This window comes from Heterocephalus glaber, unplaced genomic scaffold, assembly GCF_053883595.1.
Source record: "Heterocephalus glaber isolate CG9 unplaced genomic scaffold, H.glaber_assembly_v1.0 deba00001442, whole genome shotgun sequence".
Lineage (NCBI taxonomy): Eukaryota > Metazoa > Chordata > Mammalia > Rodentia > Bathyergidae > Heterocephalus > Heterocephalus glaber.
In genome coordinates this window covers 20,780,441-20,795,975 of record NW_028258296.1, presented here as the reverse complement: position 1 = coordinate 20,795,975, position 15,535 = coordinate 20,780,441, and the positions used below count along the sequence as shown (strand labels likewise).

The 15,535-nt window shown below is 39.7% G+C and overlaps 1 protein-coding gene and 1 pseudogene across 4 annotated transcripts in view; both read left to right on the top strand.

Annotated features, from left to right (window-relative positions):
- Ddah1 (dimethylarginine dimethylaminohydrolase 1) overlaps positions 1-15,535 on the top strand; it is a 274,592-nt gene that overhangs the window by 150,968 nt on the left and 108,089 nt on the right. The window lies entirely within an intron of this gene.
- The window catches only part of LOC147827626 (solute carrier family 2, facilitated glucose transporter member 3 pseudogene), a 78,937-nt pseudogene continuing 63,998 nt past the window's right edge, over positions 597-15,535 (top strand). The window contains exon 1 of the transcript XR_015451957.1: positions 597-15,535. This exon is cut by the window's right edge and continues 63,998 nt beyond it. The product of XR_015451957.1 is annotated as a solute carrier family 2, facilitated glucose transporter member 3 pseudogene (transcript).

Sequence of the window (15,535 nt, the reverse complement as noted above, 5' to 3'; positions counted from 1 at the left end):
GTAGAAGGTAGAGCAGAAAAGAAGAAAAACAAACAGTGTAGGTGGAAAGTATTGAGTCTTCCAATTGAGTAGGTATTTTCAGATGTCAAGGATTCCCTCATGGTAATACCATTGAGTATTTCCATGCACTTAGAAAATTTGTAAATTGAATTATAACCTTTTAATATTACAGCCCAGAACAACAGGTATTCAGAAAGCATACTACATAACAGTCCAGTACATTTTCAAGTTTTGTTGATGTGAGCCTAATTCTCACTTCTACTCTTCCTTGCTCCCCACTGATCTGCTCACCTGCATCTTTGGCCTGCCTCCTCCTCAGCCTCATTTTCACTTGAAGAACCAAATCAGCACGGGTACTATGATCATCATCGCCCTCAGCATGCTCACCTCTCACACAGTCCGGGTATCCAGAGATGCCGCTAAGCTGATCCAGTTGGTAGACTGCTCGACTCCCGGAACGTTCCTTGATGGGTGGCTTTCTTTTCTTCTGTGTGCCTATGGTGTGGAAGAGGACAGCTATAAATTCAGATTGTGGCTCCACTGCTTTAGCTATGTGGACTTGAGCAAGTTGAGCTTCACTTTCATCATCTGTAAGTGTTGGGGTGGTTTTGACCCATAGCTTTGGTATGTGTAAAATACCACGCAGTACCATGTGCAGAGTAACTCTCGTCAGTGACCAGTCCTTCCTCTTTCTGCTGAACCTAATGGTAAAGTCTCGAGCTCTTCCAAGTGAATAGGTACTGAAACCTATTGAAACCCCTCAGGATTGAAGCTGTGCTTTTCTCTTGCTGTTTTCTCTCCCTGCAGGCTAGAGACCTGCATCCCTCAGGCTGCCTGTGGCCTGCGCAAACTGAGACTGCCCAGTAGTAGAGATTCATAGTGTTGTAGTTTGGGCCTGTCCTGATCCCACCTGAATCATGCTATGAAGTTGAAAAGACCACCAGGCACATCTGCTTGGTGCAAACCTGGCAAGTCACCCAACACCTGAGCACCACCAGCCTCCTTGCCACCTTGTAGCCTTAGGAGAATCATCAGTTGAATTGAATGATACTACCCTCTCTATAATTCCTCCTCATGCTCCTGCTCTTCTGAATGAATCAATACTTAGAGAATTTCTGCCAAAACCCACATGCACATGTGCATGTATGAAAAAAAAAGCCTTACCATTTCATCTTGAAGGGATTATATATGGACATTTAGATTTCAATTCATCAGTATCTTTATACATTAAATTTGTTTTCCACTTTTAAGTACTTTTTCTTGCATTACAAGGGAGAATTCCACCTGGAATTGAGTCCTGGTTCCACTTCTCAGTTACATCAGCTCAAGAAAATCACAAGTTTCAGTTTCCTGTAAAATATCTTTCTGCCTTCTTCCCAAGGATGTTGAAGATCAAAGTGTACTGAATATTACAATGCCCTATGCAGAGATGATTACATTGGTAACATTGTTATGAGTGATACATTGTACATAATGGAAATGGTAACATGATTCATAGGCTGGTGAAAACCAGCCTATTCTTGATGATATCTCTAATGGACTAGATTTGACCCACACCCCTTGCACAATGTACCATGAGACCAATCTCTGACAGTCACTAGAGCAGGGTTCTGGTAGAAAATGTCTGTCAACTATAAAGAATTAGAGATAGCACTAACAAGGGAACTTGTGCAGAAAATATTTTGGTACAGTTGTGTCACTGTGAAAATTACTTTTATTCATTTCATAGCAATTGTTGAGTGCTAAACTGATGTGATCCCTGGCCCAAAGAAGACTATAATCTAATTGGGGGCATAAATGTAAATAATCACAAATATATGTGTATTTGTGGTACGTGGTTCAATGAAAAAGGACAGTTTGTCTCCTAAAGTTTTAAAAAATTGACTTATGTGCAAAGGGCCTGAGAATCGACTTTTAGATGAGACCTCTTATGAAAATATGTATTAATCAAAAGATAAATAACCGGTCTAATGTGTTACTAGAGACCTTTCCCCAGGCAGTAAGGAAGTGAGTGGCATTGATCAGCACCTTAACTGAAAATCTTAAAACCTCTTCCTTAAGTGCTGTGTGGCTGAGGGCTAGCCCATGACCATTGTGGGCTCAGGATTCCTACCTGTAAACTGAGGATAATGCCATTCCCAGGTAGCCGCTAATGCTGAAGTTTAAATGAAGAAATGAGAGTGAAGATAGTGGTATTACAGCAGGATTTATATCTGTGGTTCTGAATGTGCCTGGATTTTTGCTCCATACTAAGAGCCTGCTTAGCAAATGGGACCCTTGAGGAAAGCCTTGTAGTTATGAGAGACCCAGGAGATAAACTGTAGTCAGAATGTGTACCCTACTGGCAGAATTTGGGAGTTAGGTGGATTCCAAGCAGATACCTGACTATACCATGTATTGTGTTCTGTGTCTGCTACTTTGTATACCCTCCTTTATCTCTTCCCTGCAGTGACCCCAGTTTATGACAGGAAAACAGAGAAGAGGCTATAATGCCCTTACTTAAGGTCAAGTAGTGACTAAGCAGTTGTATTAATCCATTTTGTCTTGCTATAACAAAACACCTGCGCCTGGGTAACTATAAAGTAAGAGGTTTATTTGGTTCCCAGTTCTGGTGGCTGGAGGGTCCAAATATCATTGGTGCCAGCATCCTGGTAAAGCACCCTGGCTGTCTCATGATTTAGCATACAAGTGGAACAGCTGGCAGAAAGGGCACTGTGTAAGCAAGGAATCAAGAGCCTAAAGAAGGCCCCAGCTTACTCTTTGTATAAAAACTCACTCTGGGGAGCTAGTTCTCTCTACCAGACTGGACTCACTGCCATTAATTAATCCATTTATGAGGATAGTCTTGATCCATTCACCTCCCATTAGCACCTGTCTCTTAAAGATTCCTTCATCTCTCATCACCATCGGGGAACACACTCAAACCATACCATAACCATAGCAGTTAGTGAAGAGCTGAGATGGGGAACAAGTGATCCTAACTCCAAAGTCATTTGCCCACTATGCCAGAGAGACGGCATGAACTGTCATGCCAGTCAGAGAATTTGTGTTAGTGAGACTCTCCTGATACAAATACCATAGCTACAGGTTTGATGCAGCCATCCCATCTGTTAGTGAAGACATCCAGAAGAATGTTCAGCAAAGACTTCTCTTGCAAAAGACTGGGTTTTAGCTCAGCAGCTACCCAATCTCTCTGCCCCTAATCCATAGGTCTTGCTCAGAAACCGTCTCCACCCAGGAGAATCACAGAAAGGTTGACACTGTCTCTACCTGTGCTTTTAGTCCAGGCTTAATATTTATTGGCAGAGGTCTCTTCCGAATAATTTGGCAGCTTATGGAGACACCCTTGATCTCAACTTGTAAGCACAGAATGTGGTGGATTAAAGACTGTTTATCCAGTCTTTATCTGTTCCAGCTCCAGAAGGAACCCCCCTAACAACTGGAATAAAAAAACAAGGGTTAATTCCATCTTCACATCCACACTAACTCTTGCTCTGTCTCCCCCAGTAGCCAATCAAAGGGAAAATTATATGTAAACTACATGAAAGTTGAGACACAAATTGTCCCTATTCTGGAAACATGCTACCCCACCTCTGTGTGTCTGAGATGGTAACACAGACTCTTGGTCAACTATACAAACAATAACACAAACCACAGTACAAGCAAGCTACACCTGAATGATTTCTGTGAACCTTAGTTTTGGTTGAGGAAGTAGGGAGGCACACAGAAATGTGCTTGTTGTCCCTGTATATGAAAGTAGGGATGGCAAGATAACACACTTGGCTTCAGGTCCCAGCATCCCTAAGCCCCACACCTGAGACACCGCAGTTCTGTGATGGTATGGGTAAGCCCGTGGCTCCTGACCCTGTCCTCTTCAGTCCCGCTCTGGGCTTGGGACCAGTGTTACTTGTGCTCAGGAGAAACTGTGGATTACTCATGGTGTTGCTCCTATTTGTGCAACTCTGGTTTTGTTCTTACGAATATTCCATCTCCCTGCTGGAGGGACAAAAAGCTTGCTCTGAATTTCAGTCCCATGGGGTCTGCTTTGCCTTCTGGGCCCTGCAGTCTGTCTTTCTCTAGCACCATGACATTTCTTCTTAACCTGCTAGCTTCACCTCCGACTTGTTCCTAATATCAACCTTTCCAGAGACTCAGCCCTACTTGCTTGGACTTCCACCCACAAAACATGGATCTTCCTTGCGCTTAGGTCCAGTTTTTAGGTTCATAGTCCCCTTTCAGTGTGAACTACCTCCTCACAGTTAATTTTTCATCCACAATAAATAGTAACATTATCATTTAGGATGTACACTATTTATCTGCACCAGTAGTGCAAACCCATCATTCTTAACCAGCTGCCTTGGCCCTATTCCAAGCTCAGGAAACAGTCTGGCTGTTAGCAAAGGAAATAAGGGCCCCTTTGGCCAATAGGTTAGTTGGTCAGCCTCATCATTTCTGCTGTTGGCACTGCCTCAGCATGACCCTTACTCCTCTCATATGCTCAAATAGTGCCAGGGTTCCACTAATTGGGTTTACATCTTGACCCCCTTTGCTGATTTCTTGCCTAGATCCTCTACACAAGATCTCAAGATTGACTTCTAGTCCTTGTAGGAGAGAATCCTTGGAACTTCCTGCCAGGACCTCTGGTGCCTTGTTCTGCCAGCATTCTCAAGCATCTGCTTGGTGAATGTATTGGGCCAAACACCAACCTGCCTTCTACTGGGCTTTGCATACCAACCTGGCCCCATCTACTGAGGCCTCTAATGCCAGCTGCCATTCTGACTCCTCCTCTTCTTGCCCACAATTGGAACTACCCTAGGTCATTGGCCTTGTGTGAATGGACCTTTCTACTGATTGGATTCAGATCCAGCATGTGCTTTCACTTTTTAAAGTATGTATTTGGTTCAATCTATTAGGACGTTTGGGGTAAGGTGATTGCCTAAAGTATAACCTTAATTTTCCTTCTCTCTCCTCACTCTCTGTGGTACCTATCAATTAAAAGATGCTTTTATGGTTCACTTTAATGAAGAAACTTGTTCTTGGAACTCTCACTAAACACACTTTTGTATAATTTAATAAAATAGAATTTGCTAGTTAGAAAAGTAATTTTACTGTGTTTAATTAATCAAGTTAAAATATGGTAATCTCTGTTGTCCAAACTGCTTTTACAGATTTCCTGTGTTTTATGTTATTTTCTGTAAAAGAAAAATTATTCACATTATTGTCATTCCATGTTGTACAGCATTGAACAAAGGAAGTGATGCAAATCCTTGAGCAGAAAGGTCAGTTGAATCACTGGTGAGTCCTGAGCTGTAGTAGAATGGGGAGCCACTGTGGGTGCCGAGCACATTTCTCCAGATGATACACCAGTCACTTGTGTGGAATTTTTCTTCTGAATATTTGGACCGATGGAGAGCGATAGAGGGATATTCACTTATAAACAAAGGTGGGTGGTACAAGGAGGAAATGAATACTTCGGGGTACTTCACAGAACTCTAAAGAAACCAGATTCTCAGAACCAGATTCAATGTTCATAGTAATTCCTGCCATTCTTTATCTTTCAGAACAGAGGTAATTGAGAGAAGTAAAGAACATGCTTAGGAAATTAAAAATACAAATTCTGATTGGTGATCTAGGATAACAAGTTGAGAGTAATAGACCTTGATGTTCTAACAAGAAAGGATAATGACAATTGTGGCTTCTGATTAGAATTGGTGGATATTTACTGCTGAACATACGGCACTGTAGAGGGCTTCTACATCTTCCTCAGGTTAATTAAAATAAATGATAAATACAGGAACACAGCTAACTTCTCTTGTTGATTGAGTGTGAAGGAAGAAGGTAGTTTTGCAGAGGAGAAATCATTCCCGTGTTTCCATCAAGGATGCTCCTTGATGAGAAAATTCAGAGAGCAATGTAACTTTTGGTTAACATTTTGCATAACTCAGAATGACTAAAGCTGCAATTCCTGGTAACTCAATTCCTGGTAACTGAATTTGAAACTTTGGCAAGTCTTGAAATAAGATATGCTTCCGTGCTAAGACTAGCAGACATATTACTAGGTCAGTGATTTTACATTCCAGTCAGATTTTTTTTAAGGTTACAAATAACAGAACTATCTGTGCCTACTGCAAAGAAAAGGAGGAAGGTTACAACATGAGACTCAAATTGAAACTGCAAAACCATTAAGACTATGGAGTTTCTCTCGTGTTGTCTTTTCTATGGATCTCCTTCATTCTGTTTCCCATTTATTCATAATGTAATCTTCCTTTTGGCCTACTCAGGGTTTCATGGGCCTATATTAATTTTTTGAGCCAAGTATCCAAGTCATAGGTAGCTAGTCAGGGTGTGAATACACTTGTTTTAAGTCAGGTGCCAAACCCTGACTAAGCTTAGCTTCAGGATCCAATCAGTAGGTTTGCATAGAGTCCCGGAGTGTGTGGCTGGGCATATTTTTGCATTTAGATAGGCAATAGGTGGTGACTCCTGCGTAGCTGGCCTCCTCATACTAGTAAGTGAATCCAAACACCAAACTTATGAGAAAGAAAATGTGCCCTAGATGCACATATTACACTCTAGTCTTTATCTTGAAATTCAATGATGATCACGTCCCTCTCCCTCCTGTTAAAAGGTGGCCTGTACTATATTCCATACTTCTTTGCTGCCCCAAGGGAAAATTAAGATGTAATATAAAAAAGTTATTGTGTAGGGGGAGTGAATACCAAGAAGAGAGGGCATAGATGAGAAGAGAGGAGAAGAGAAGTAGCTAGAAATGAACCCCACTGTCTCCCCAGAAATTTGATCCATCTTCATGTAGCTAAGCCATAAACTAGAAGATTGAGAGCTGAAATGGGGAGGAATGAAGACGTCACAGAGGGAGAAAGGTGGAGTTGAAACAAGGGGGACAAAGAACAAGAAGGAAAGGATTTTTGGATATTGGGCCTTAGAAGGTGGGAACTCCACGTTAGTGTCATTGACATGATGTTGCCAAAGAATAATCCCGAAGGTGGACCTGCAGTGGAGATGATCAGCTGGTCACAGCTGGCTTTTGTCTTTCTTTTTCTGAAAGCATGCCGACAGACAATCCCATGAGCAATGGCTGGGGCAGAACAGCTCAGCGTGAGTGTTTTAACTTTTAACCAGCCTTGGTCAGAGGTACACCAGAAAACAAGTGTCTGGTGCTCCAGATATCCTTACTGGGCTGTCATATTTTGAATTTTCCACTCTAACAAACTGTCAGAGTTGCAGATGGCATTTAGCTGTTGGGATACATTCATTTGGTTTTAAAATGTAACATGATCTTTTCATTGAGCATGTACCCTTTAGGAAGGGCAGAAGGTCCTCTTCATTCTTTTGTGTCTTACTTGCTTATAACATTAACCATCTCTCCCAACTTGATACCATATGTTCTGGCCAGTAGATCTATATATGGCAAGGTTCCTAAATATTTGGTCTTGGGCCCAGTGCTAACATTTCACAAATCACTAATCTTTTGCTCTTCTTTCTTGACAATTTAAAAAATAATCTACTTGCTGAACTACTGAATTCATCTTACTAAACCTAGCTCAGATGTCCCTCCGTGATGCTTTCATAGACTGCTCAAGTCGTGGCCCATCTGCTTTGGTTATACTACTCCATATGGTAGTCACTTATTTATATGATCTCAACTGTTAATTCCTTTCTGCAGCTCTTGTGACATTTTCACTTCTGAGCCTCCAGCACTGGGCACCATGAATGGCTCACAGTAGGTGCTCAATGAATGTTAGTAGAACTGAGTCTACCATATTCAATGCAACTTAGCATTAAGAATATTCTTTGGGGGCCAGGGATTTAGCTCAGTGGTTCCGCTGCCTGCCTCGCAAGCACAAGGACCTGAGTTCGATCCCCGGTACCAAAAAAAAAAAAAGAATATTCTTTGGGACCCATTCTCTGGGACCATTTTTTAAGTGGCAGCTGTGGAGTAGCGGGAAGAGCACAGGACTTGGGGTCAGGATGCCTATTTTAAGCCTGGCTTTGTTTTTTATGAGTGTGTGGTTTTGACCATGTCTCCCTGAGCCTTGGTTTTCTTATATGTAAAACAGGATAAGGATTCCTGCTGCTCAAGACTTCATGAAGATGAAATGAAAAAAATATGAAAAGTCTTTCATATTATATAAAGAGTGAAATTTTAAAGCAAAACATCATGAAAACCATCCTTTTGGAATTTCAGAAAGTAATCTTTCTTAGATGTGATCCTAGACAGACCTTTCTTCTACTGAATCCTCTCTAGCAAACATGTACAGTTGAAAGCTGTGCTATAGTAGAATAAAAAATGTGAAACATCTGGTATAGTGCCCAGTGTAGCAATTCACTGTGTGAAGCTGCCATTACTATTTTTACTGCTACCATTATTACTAGGGTAATGTAGCATTTCTTTAGCTGACTTAGAGGAAAGCAATTGGGTGGTCTGCAAAGGGTAGTGAATCTTCAAGCTCATGCCATTTCTGGCCCTGAACAAGCAGCTGATTTCTTATCTCCTTTCTCAATACTCTAATCAGTACTTGTGTGTTGTGAAGATGACTTTGAGTTCAGAAAAGCAATATAAAAATCTGGGTAACTAGGGCCGGGGATTCAGCTCAGTGGTTCCACTGCCTGGCTTGCAAGCGCAAGGACCCGAGTTCGATCCCCAGTACCAAAAAAAAAAAAAATCTGGGTAACTGATGCTCTCCTCTTGAGCAGGTGCTTTAACCCTCTTATGATCTGTCTCTGTCCTACAGTGGAACCTCTACTGAGGATGATAAGGCTCTAAAAATGTCTGGACTTATCTGCAGGCTTTATTTAGAAGTTGGAGTGGAGATGGAAACCTTTCAAGTACTTAATGCCATTGAGCCTTTGTTAATTTGTGAAAGGCCTCTGTCTTCCCCCCCCCCGTCTCTCTCTGTCTTTCTCTTTCTTCCTTTCTCTTTCTACCATTCTTAATTTTCCAATCGTGATTTTTCTTGGCTTCAAATATGCTCACCAGAATCTTGCCAGCTTTAGTTGGAAGGAATATATTTCCGAGCTTAGTTGGACATCAGCTTTTTTTGGGCCCTGCCCAGACTTTTGACAGAGAAGGTAGTGTTAAGGGGGTTGATGGTGTCTAGACAGTAAAATCAGAAACTGTAATTTATGGTGTACTACAGACATCCACTTCCCGGATTGGAAAAGGGAAACTGGCTTTTATCTAAGGAAGTTACATTAAAAACCAAAAACCCCTGGGTATTTCTGACCTATGAACAGTTGAAACTTGAATAGTTTTACATAACATTCCTCAGCCCCTTCAAAGTACTATTGAACATAGTACTGTGTAGGGCCAGAGATGAGAAATAAGTACAAGTTTCAGGAGACAGTTCATAGAACCGTACAGGTGTCCTTCCCAGCTATTCACCTATAGTTAGACCTCTATAAGCTCACAAGGCAATTTGAGCATGGTACTTCACTTTCAGAGGGATATTGGAAAGTTGGAGAGGAGAGAGCCTCATAGCAAAAGAGAATGGAGTTATTTAGAACTCAAAAGAAGTTTGACAATATGACTAAGGAACAAGAAACAAAATGACCACAACCAAGCACCCCCATCCAGACTTTGTCCTAATTGAAAAGCATTCCCAATGATTAATGTCATCATATTGTATACCTAAAATTACCAATAAAATGAATGAATAAAAAAGAAATAAAAATAGAAAAGACCCCAATTACACAGTATTTTGTATTTCCTTTTAGATTATTTAATGCTCATAATCACATACTCAATATTTGTAACTGTGGAAAATAATGAAAAGATAAAATCTTAATAAGCTAGTCAAAATTTATGTGGAACTAAATATTTTTCAAGCCCATGGTAGCTTTTTTTTGTTTTTATTATCCAGGTGTTAACTAGATCTCTGAGTTTCTTTCAAAAAAAATAACTCCTGGGCTGGGGATTTAGCTCAGTGGTTCCATCGCTTGCCTTGCAAGCGCAAGGACCCGAGTTCAATCTCTGGTACCAAAACAATAAAAAAATAAATAACTCCTCTGAGACATCATCTCAAAGGCTGCTATCTGAACTGTTTTAGAACATATTTAAAATGCTGTGCTCTTAATAGCATTATGAATTACATTTGTGCTTTTCTGTCAATCTTTAAAATTATTAATATCTCTTAAAATGTGAAAATCATTCAATTTAATTCATTACTAAATAATTGTCTTGTGATATCAGATACTAGATTATTCTATTAGATTGAAATTTCAGTTCACTAGTCTTCAGCAGATTTTGCCTGGGTCCTAATATGCATTCAATGAATATTAGTTATATTAGTTATTGGAAAGCACTTTTTAATGTATAGCAGCTAGACAATTAAAAATTGTTGTACAGAGCAGATAATTCCCAATATTAGAAACGAGAGATGAGTACAATGTATAGTGTGTGTGTTGCTAAATACTCATGATATATATGGTATGCAGAAATTTCTATAACAACCAGTGATTGTAATGAAAACCTTTCCCACAGCTTTGTAGCCCTTTGGCAGGAGGACTTGAAGATCAGAACTCCATGAGATACTTGGAAAGCTGAAGTTGCGTACTCACAGATCAGTCGAGTTAGGATGTTAGATAGTTGGCTTCCTAGGGGGATCCTCTACTTCTCTGTAGTTTCACAGTCAAGTACAATGCTGAAAATGTAGAGTACACTGGGAAATTCTCAGCTAATTCATAGATGATCTGTATAGGATGCTTCTCTAACCAGTATGAGCTAGAACATTAGTGTCCCACCACTGATACTATGTTATAAAAGAAATATGGGAAAACTGCAGAAATGAGAATGATTGATAATAATTGTCATCATAAATTAAGCACATACTATCATCTCAGTCTCTACAGCTGTGTGAATTTGATACTATTATTATTACAGTTTTTCAGATGGTTAAAAGTTGAACTGCGGAGAAGTAACTTGACTAAGATCACAGATTCAGTGAGGTCTAGAGTAATTCAGATTCAGGTTTGGTCTGATTTGAGTCCAAAATCTATTCCCTTAGTTATCATCCTGTTATAAAACTTTTTATTCAATTTCACTGCTAGTTTCTCATATGAAGTTAAATTTTGGCCTCCTGCTCAACAAAGCTCTCCAGGTCTCAGCAGACCGTATCTAAAAATCTGAGAGCCCTCAGACCTGCAGCAGTGCCATCTACCTTGAACATCTGTTCATTTGATCCTCAGTGTCAGTGGTTTTAAGGGTATTCAAAGAAAGGATGAGATTGCTTTTTGTCATTTCTGTAGTCTGTTAAGGTTTAGAATGGATAGTAAACAGTTATCCATGAGAGTTATTCTTTACAAAAACTCTTAATCATCTTTATGTGTGTGATTTCCAAAGTAGTGCATACTTATTTTAAGAAAATTATAGAAACATAGGACTTAGAAAGTGAAAACTTAACAAACTAAAAAAAAAAAAACCTATGGACCCTTTAAAAAGAGGTCTGTCTCCATCACTGTTTGGTTCCTGTTTTGGTTATTTTATCCTACATAACAAATTATCCAAAATTTACAGTCTTAAAGCAATGACAATACATAATTTGCCTATGAATTTGTGATTTCTGCAGGCCTCAGTTAGGACAGCATGTCTTTGCTTTGCTTGGTGTCAGCTGGAGAGGCTCAAAAGGAAATAGAATAATTATTTACATGCCTGGCAGTCGAAACTGGGAAAACTCAAGTAGCTGGAGGCTGGTGCAGCTGAATCTTCTGGGCCTCTCTCTCTAGCTCTCTGGACTCTCTGTGTGGTCTCTGCAGAGTTGCCTGGCTCCCTGCATGTGGGCTCAGAGTGCCTAGCATGTAGAGTGAAACAAGCTGCATTACCTTGTCTTGCCAGCCTTAAAAATCATGCAGCATCACATTTTCATCCTTTTTTGTTGTTGTTGTTAAAAGTCAGTCATGAAGGCTAGGAAAGGAAAGGGAAAATATTCAAAGGAAAGGGATTAGTCCTTTAACATTTGTGGGAAGAATGTCAAAGAATTTGTGAGCTTATATTAAAACTACCATGGTACCTGTGCACCTTGGTTGAGTTGCTGCTCTCCTGACATCTTTGTCAACATTGCTTTTGTTTCATTTGTTTCTTTATTTGGTTTTGTTGAGACTTATGTTGTCCAGGGTGGTCTTGAACTCATGGGCACTAGTGATCTTCTTGTCTCAGTTTAACTGATACTATAGGCTGGCATCGCCATGCCCAGTGGATTCCATCTCAACTTTTAAATGATAGAAATGGACCCTGAAATCTGCAAGAAGCGAGAGTTGTCAACAAGGTCCACTACTCCACAACTGTGAGCCTTGCCACTTTTGAAGGCTTTTCTTCTTCCTAGTGCCACAGAGTTTCTCTGCTGTCTCAAGTTTATTTTTCAGCTCTCTCACTGCACACCCTTTCTCACCCCCACTATAATATTCATGTAGCCAGTTAACCTAGGACAGTTAATCTCAGAGAGATCCAGTATAGCCAGCAAAGCTCCTGCAGGCAGCTGCACCCAGTGCCTGAGCCAGTTCTGACCAAGGCTCACAGCGTGCCAGAATGGCCATAGCACTTCCTTCACATCACCCACAATGCACTGCTTTCCCATTGTTTGTATCAGTGGTAGGCCTCAGCTTTCCCATGACTTAGCCAAAAGTTTCATGGTCTGCTTTAATCCACCTCACTCTCAAGTTCTCTGAAATGCTAGGTCAATAGGAGTGGTATTAATGTAAGATATTAGTTGTAGTATGGAAACTATAAGGCAAGGAAAAGAAGTGGATTCACCTTCTTAGGAAGAGTAATACAGTGGCTGCTAGCTGGAACAAAGCAGGATTTTCTTTCTTGGACTCTCCTGATGACTCCAGTGTGGTAGAAAATAAAATATAGAACCTCAGTATTTTCATAAGTCTTTTTGCTGCATATTTATCTTTGAGAAAATACACTTTTAGAAGATAAAATTTAAATACAGCTTCTTAGAGCTTTGAGAAATAATAAGGAATGCTATTTTATGGACTAGTAAAGGAAATTATTGTAGTTTTATTTGGAATATTCAGTCTTATTACCCAAACATTGTATTTTCATTGTGTTCTTGAAGTTGAATTAATCTGCAGTATTTATGTTGTGAAGGCCAGTGCTTCTATACCTTATTTTAAATCATGTTATAAATCACATAGTGTTCTGTGAAGGAATAAAACCAAACACATTTTCTGATTTTAAAATACGGCACTTGATTTGGAAAGTATAGACATGACCCTTAACTCCTAATTCTGAATCACTTCAGCAGAGGGCCTTAAACCATTTAGTTTTACTTTCTTACGCAGCTGTGCATGATCTGGGAATCCTGGTGAATTACCACAGTGCCAGGTCATAAAGCTGACTTCAGAAACATCTGACTATGTGACTGTGTCCATCACTAGTGAACATTTAGGGACAGTTTAGTGTGTCAAGCAATTGATGCATTTTATCATTTACAAGCAGCAAAACTGAGGCTTCAAGAGATTAAGTAATTTGTCCATTACTTTCTAAGCTTGGTTTTCTTATTCCCTGCACTTTTTTCTTAGCTTAATACTCTACTATAACCATTGTTCTTCATCCTTTTACCCCCTCACACTGTCTTATCATAATACAGAATGCTCCCAGTTGCTAGAGAATGGTTTTTCTTTCAAGTGATAATCCCATGAGAGAAATCCTTTTCCACACATATTGTGAGGTAACATATATAATAAGAATCCCAGTAGAAGTTTGAACACCCATAGTATTTCTGTTTGCATGTAACTCAAAGAAACCTACAGCTCATAACATTGTGTTGATAACACAGTCATTGTGTTGATAACAGACATCTTTTTATAATTGAACTGAACTCATGGGAAATGTTGGTATTGATGATCAAACCCAGATTGTGAGTGCAGACCCAGGAGGAAGAACCCAGGCCACCTCCCACTGCCCTGAGTTAATTTGAACTATTTCATGAGCAAGCCACTTGGGCAGAGTTCAATGAGATGACAAACTATGGGAAATAGAAAGAATAATTCTAAAAGGAATAACACTAAGAAGAAATGCCATTAAAAATTACAAACCTTGGTGGTAGTGATGGAGGGGGTAAAGTGCCCTTCTCCCACCTCTCATAAAGTGTGTTGAAGAGAGGAAGAAGGAAGCAGAGACTCCTAGATTGGTACCCATAGAGGAGCAGTGAAAATCAGGATTCAAGTGTGGTCGGCTGGCTGTGAAGTCTGTGGCAAGAGGAAGTTTGCCCCAGAATAATCCATGATAGTTGAAGTTGTGATAGTTCCCTTTGACTTTATGTTGTCATCCAGCCAACTTCTATGGTAAAAGTCCTACGCGGGATCAGTGTGGTGGTCACTGCACCATCGTCTCCTGGGGTTGCAGAGAGAATAAACACAACTGTAACAGTGATAAGAGCTGTGATTGAGAGAAAGAAGCACAGAGTACAGTGCGCCTGGGGGCCTCCGTGTAAATACGTGGGCCCAGGAAGACTTAGCAGAGATGGTGACATCTAAGATGAGATGAGCACTGATCTACTTAATTTTTAAGATAGCTTAAATATAATTATATTAATTGTCCAGATGTAGGAGTGTGTGTGTGTGTGAGTGTGTTGTATCAAAGAAACTGTCAAACTTTTCTGAGCAACTTTGTAATTTTTCATTTTAACCAGTAACGTATAAATAACCAACACTTCATATCCTTGCCAATGTTTTGTGTTGTTCCCCCAACTATTTTCTCCATTCAAGTTATTCTAGCAGGCATATAGTGCTATTTTGTTGTGATTTTAATTTATATTTCTGGTTAATGATGTCGAATATCTTTGAAGTATAGAAGCTTTACCTTCCTTTACTTCCTTTTATCTTCCTTCATTTATAATGTATTATATATTTCCTCTATAAATATTTGAAATCACATTAGACAGTAGTATAGTTTTTGCTTCAAATGCTAAATATTATTTAGAAAACTCAAGAGGAGAATGAAAGTACACTGAACGAGGCACAATGGTGTAATCAGTACTCTGGGAGGGTAAGGTAGGAGGATTGCAAATTTTAGCCCATCCTGGGCAATTTAGCAACTAAGCAAGACTCTGTCTCAAAATTTAAAAACAGATTAAAAAGAGCTGGAGTTGTAGCTCAGTGCAAAGGCACTGAGCTCAATACCCAGTGATTAAAAAAGGTAAATGTATTCATAATTTTATCGTCAGTTGTTCTTTCTTCTTTTCTAGTGTTCCAGGAAACAATTTCCTTGCATTATTTTATTTCCTTATTTTACTATTTTATTAGTTCATTTCATTTTAGGTGAGTGCTCTACTACTGAGCCACATCCTCAGTGCCTCATTCCTTTTGAAGAACTTCCTTTAGCTTTTGTTTTTGTTGTTATTGTTGCTTTGGTTTTTGTTTTGTTTTAGCTAGGCCTACTGAAAAAATTATCTTTATTTTCTTTCATCTGAATGTCTTGATTTTCCCTTAATTCCTGAACGATAGTTTCATGAACATAGAATCTTTTGTTGTTTTCATTTGATACATTTGTTTCTTTCCTTCTGGCCCACAT